The sequence below is a fragment of the Bolinopsis microptera genome, chromosome 3 (assembly GCF_026151205.1).
Source record: "Bolinopsis microptera isolate Bmic1 chromosome 3, MBARI_Bmic_1.0, whole genome shotgun sequence".
Lineage (NCBI taxonomy): Eukaryota > Metazoa > Ctenophora > Tentaculata > Lobata > Bolinopsidae > Bolinopsis > Bolinopsis microptera.
The window spans coordinates 18701366-18707365 of record NC_087074.1 but is presented as its reverse complement, the minus strand read 5'-3'; positions in this window follow the sequence as shown (position 1 = coordinate 18707365).

Sequence of the window (6000 nt, the reverse complement as noted above, 5' to 3'; positions counted from 1 at the left end):
AAACCCCAGTGAAACTCATGAACGAACCGTATCCCTGGACTATCCTGATGGCAAGCAAGACCTCATAATTAGGTGTCCATACCCCTGCTAATGTAGCTGAAGCTGAAATGAAAGACCCAACAATCCCTCCATTTCTTCTCCCAAACTTATCAAATATTGCAGTAGAAGTCAGCAATCCCAGAAGAGCCCCAATGAAGAACAAGCTGGACGCCAGGGAGAGTTTAGACTCAGTACCACAGTAGATGCCCCAGTCTATAGAGAAAGTAGTTCTCGTGCTCGTCCAACTGAAGTCAGTCCCAGCAACCAGCTCATTATCACACATTGACTTCTCAGAGTAGAAGGAGTCGGAGATGTTAGCTGCCACATACAAACTCTGACACGTTTCTGAGACACATGTCCACTCCGTGTAGGGAATACGACCTGTGAACACTGTTATGTAGGTCTCAGCCGCTGTCACATACATAACCGCTACAGCCGTCCAAAATACCAGGAACAACTTGATGGTTGGGCCCTGGTATATTTTGTCCACAACTTGATCTATTGTCAGGGACTCTTTCTCGTTTAGGTCGTCATCAGGAGTGACGAGAGCGAGGCGGTTGTCCGACCCGTAGTCCAAGCCCATTCCTTTTCTGATGAGGGTTGTTATATGAAATGGTGAGGTTGTTCTATATCAGAATTGTGAGGACGTTTATCAATTTTTCTAAACAATTCGAGACAAGGTCAAAAGGAAATCGCGGCACGTGCAGAATCGCGATTTGTCCCATTCTCCGCGACAAATCGCGATTTTTGACGCATTTTTCTTTAAATCTGAGGACCAAATTTGCGCATTCTCCTTTAAATCCGAAAGGCCAAATATCACGTTCTTTATAAAGTTATAAGTATATGGAACCAATCACATCCACAGCCTTTCGAATGTAGGTACGGACTTCAGAAGGCCGAAAAATATTTTCAGTTCATAATGATCAGAGCTACTGCTAGTTGCATGAAACATGAATAAAAGTAGTTTCAGTCGAAAAACTTCCAAAATCGTATTTCGAGAGGTAGGTACTACTACTAGATACTAAGTACGGACTTCAGTAAACCGAAAAAAATATTTTAGTATCATAATGATCAGGGTAGCATGAACCGTGGAAAAATTGGTTTCCAGGAATCCACTTTCACAAGCATTTCTTAACCCATTCGTCTGCTGACGTAACATTGTTAACCAAAAACTTCCTAACTTCCCTAAAACTTAGACATAAAAACTTAGACCACTAGACATAAGTTTACCACTAGACATAAAGTTAACCACTAAACACCCCAATCAATGTCTGGAAACTGCAAACATTCAGAAAACGATTATATACAGAGGCCCTCTTATGAACAAAGGCAAAGATGAGGAAATAACATAATACGTAGGTGATGTAAAATGTGTTCGGCATAAGGTTAGTTAGAAGTTAATTTGTTAAGTGAGATTTGGAACAATGTATGTATTGGTTAATGAGAACATTGACCAATTGTTAAGACGATTAATCTATATTATAACTTTATAACATACCTTTGCCAACACAATATGGACAAAAGCTCATGAGGGTAAAGGAAATATTTCTACGAACATAGTGATAGTGAAAATGTTATACAATTACAAAGGATGCCACAATGCTGGCAACATGCCGCCACCTCTAAGTCGCCCACAAAAAGCCACTTAGCTGCAAAACCATAATAATAATATGCCGTAGGACTATTTGTTCCAGAACCACGTGCCTAAGAACAATTTGTTCACTTGAAAATTGATAATAGAGGCTCTTACGGGCATTGTCTGCTAGAAACGCTAGGGACCCCAGTTACACCTTACTAGACGTATTTTTGAACGTAGAATCGATTAAATGAAGAACCGTGGAAATTTTTACGAATTCGCCGCGATTTTCGATATTTTCGCCGCTATTTTCTTTTGTCCTTGTTTCGAGATAAGAATACTAAAAGTTCAACATCAAATGCAATTTAAAAGATGCTCTTATAATCCATGTCTACGACAGAGTAAGAAAGTTAACAGGCAATATGTTTTACTTTTAAACTAGATCAAAATACAAATCCATTAAATGTATTGAAATTTAGAGTCTGACTATAACGTTGAATATCGTAACGTGACAACCAGTTCCATTCATTTAAGTGGTATTAAAACATAATTCTTACTGAGACTTAACAGAAATGTTTGCCTAAAGGGTACAAATTAAGTATCGGATGATTTTAAACAGGTCCAAATCTTAACATTGGTAAAATGGACAATCTTGAACAATAAAAATTTCGCGTTTCTAATGAACTTCGTAATTGAGATTTTGCAGAAACGGAGAGTCAAACATTCAAACTAGTTACAGTAACTAGTAGTTACTTAATTGACGATGTCAATTCATCGCAGCTCGGCGCGGCACAGTAGCGCATCTCGCCGATCTAGCGAGGAATTGATGAATTGCAGCAAAATACGCGCCAAAAGACGCGCCGTTACGGAGTGATGTCAACGATTACTTTAAAATTAAACACACTGATGTCATACTCATTATAATTCATAATTTGGCGTGACCGGTGATAGTCTGAAAAGGAAAACACATGCTAGAAATTACTAAATTACTAGACAAGTATAATACGTTTACAGGATTGACTTCGTGCAAACTTTCGAGACGGTAATCACATTAGACTGAAAGAACCTGTTGTTATATTGTCATACGTTGTATGACCCGCCGCGCACGAAGTGCGCGGCTCCCCCTGTATCGTCAGAACGATAGTGAAACGACCGTGGGGGTCGCAACGTGATACAATTGTTATATATATATTATGGATTCGTTCTGACCCATGATATACATTATGCTTTTTCCTGATCAAAAGTGTACACACGAGACCAGTTAATTAACCTAACACAAGTTAGCACAATACCTTAATATAATTAGGTAGTGCGCCATCGACAGTGAGCCGCGCGTGCCGACTGTAGGATGGTTTTTTAGCGCTAATTTCGGCCAGCACAAAATTCTTGAAACAAATGCGTAATGAGTAACCTTCCCTTGATCCAATTTTAACAAAAATTGGTTAGCTTAATCATAGACTTACAAGGAAAGTGTCTGAAAAATTTAAAGCATATCCAAACATTATTTTACAGCTGAAGAAAGCAGCGTATTTTTCCCCATTTTTTCCCCATTTTCATTACTATATCAACTGATCCGATATCTATCAAATTTTTCGGACAGTTGTGAAATTTCTATTGGAAGGTCTTCACCAATTTTCAGAATGATCTAATTCAAGGAACCTTGTTTCCTAAATTATAACAAATAATTTTATTTTTATTGCGATCGCGATCGTTTGCTATTCCACTGCTGACTGCTCCTTTCCCATTTCCAATGCAATGATGTATGACGTGACACATGAATATAAAATTAAATATAATTATAAATTCATCACTAGGGGGTGCACGATAAAAATAAACTTGCTCGGATTTTAAAAATTTGTGTACCATTGTTTTCTAGAGACTGTGAGAATTTTCACAATACCAAATTTGTCATACCTTTTTGGAAAGATCAGTGAGTTTCGCCTAGGTGCCATATTTAATGGTGCGCGGCTTTTGGAGCAAAATTAGCTGTAAAAAGTGCGTAATTTGACCAAATTCGTTGATTTTTGTCGTATTATTCGGATATATCTTCGGTTCCTTGAATGAGATCATTCTGAAAATTGGCGACGTCCTTCCAATAGGGCTTTCACAATTAACTGTTCGAAAAATTTGGTGGATATCGGAGTTGATATAGTGATCAAAATGGGGCAAAATACGCTGCTTTTAGCTGTAACATAATGTCTTGCTCTAACCAGAGCCCTCTCGCTTGCAGTAGCGCGCGACCGCCGAGGGCGGCAAATATATATATATATATTTAACTTGTGAAACAAGCGCGTCACGCAGTACGCGTATACAGTATACACATGGCTATGTGAACATAATGTCTGATGGTTGGATAAGCTTTAAATTTTCCGGACACTTTCTTTGTAAGTCTATGAGTAAGCTTACCAATTTTTGTTGCAATTGGAGGTCGGGAAGGATACTATACTCAATATCTATTTGTTTGAAGAAAATTGTGCTGGCCGAAATTAGTGCTAAAAAACCATCCTACAGTCGGCACGCGCGGCTCACTGTCGATGGCGCACTACCTATCATCACTCATGAAGAATCGAGCAACTCTAATGTCTAATTAAGTGGAAATCATACGCGTATATAGTAGGGAAGGTACTATGATACCCTTTACCTGGGTACCTCAGGCTATCTTACTGGGCCGCGCTTAGCCTGTCATTCCGCCTAATCTCTATTCTATGTTTATGAACATGATAGCATGAGGTCCCCAGGTAATCACGCCACTGCGGGCGCGCTACCGCGTTACTGCAACATGCAAACTCAAGTTTACGTGCTCTGCTCTAGAAAGAGCAAAGATTTATATCTTACTATATATAAAGCGAGACGATATAATATACATGGATGGAATTGTGCAATTTTACTGACACCACGGCATCAACTTTAACGCGACTTTCCGCAAAAACCGTAAAAGATATACAACTGAAACTTTTATGACTGGGTCAAATGCCTTTATGGCCTTCAAATTTGTAGGTTTACAACCTACCAGGACGCGCGCCGAGTTGGAACAAATATTTTACGAGTATCACCCGTTAACTTTCAAATCAGCATGAAAAATAAAATATTGGCCAAGGAATAAGAATTTTAGTACCCAAAATTTGGACCTCCAAGTGGTGTCAAAAACGCGAATTAAATAGATATTAATTATTTTAGTCTCTTGAGTCTTGTCACCATGCCACTTTAGGGTTAGACGGGTTCCTGCTAGTTATATTAGTGCATGGCGGCGTTGATTGATAATGTCAACCCTTCTATTCCAGATCGTTGCTCTGCAACCATCTTCGATACGAAGCAAGAATGCTAGTTTGCGTGGCGCGTCGAAGCGTCGAAGTCCTCCAAATGGCGTCGAAAATGATGTCCATTGTTAACGGACTGACCGGGCGACCGGCGCACGTCGGCAATGATGATATGAGTGGCAAGCAGGAATGAGGGACCAAAACACTTTAGGCTAATACATAATAATTGCCCGTCATAATTAACATCGTCAATCAACAACGTGGTTGATCAAACATAACCATATTGCATATAGAGCGGAAGCAGTGTGTATGAAGTATGAACCTGCACAGAGCGTTTTTATTTAATTATAATCGCCACGACCCAGCTTTATTATGCCTTTATATAGTGTATATGGGACTTTAAGCGAGCCCAATTCTCAAAAAGCTTAAGTTTTGGTGCTATTTTGCTAAAAATTTTGATAGATTTTCATTTAAATTTTCAAAATTATTAAATCAATGGCATTGTGACTGTGTGATGTAATGTGAGTGATTTTCTTTCTATACGATATATATATAATGTGTAATGCTGCAATTATGATGTTGGACGACTGAGTTTGAATTACCTGTGGACCCCAGGCTATAATGTTCATAAATATAAGATTCGGCGGAATGACAGGCTGAGCGCCGCCCAGTAAAGTTTGAAGAATGTCATAAAAGCATTGCATGTGGTATGTATACAAATTTTTAAATGCCATAATGTTATGTTGTTTTAAAACCCCTGTTTTCTGGGAACCCCTTCAAGGACATCGTCGAAGGGGAAGACCACATCTCACATATATTGACATTCTTCGGAAGGACAGGGGGCTTGACGACAGCATGGAGATTAACAAACTCATGCTGGATAGACAGATTTGGAAGAAAACTATCTCTGTTCGGACGTTGAAGCCGCCCTAAGTCGAGTAAGTCGAGTGTTTTAAAAGTGGTTTGAAAATGTTAGAAACTTTTCCAATGTCTATTATGTCTGACTCTGCTTCATAATCATCCAAAAGCTCGTTTGCAGTGCTTCCGGGCCAGCTAGATGCTGTCCTAAGGAGTGCTGCTTCACCCCAAACTATGAATTAAGTAAGTAAGTAAGTTTTGACGGTCCTT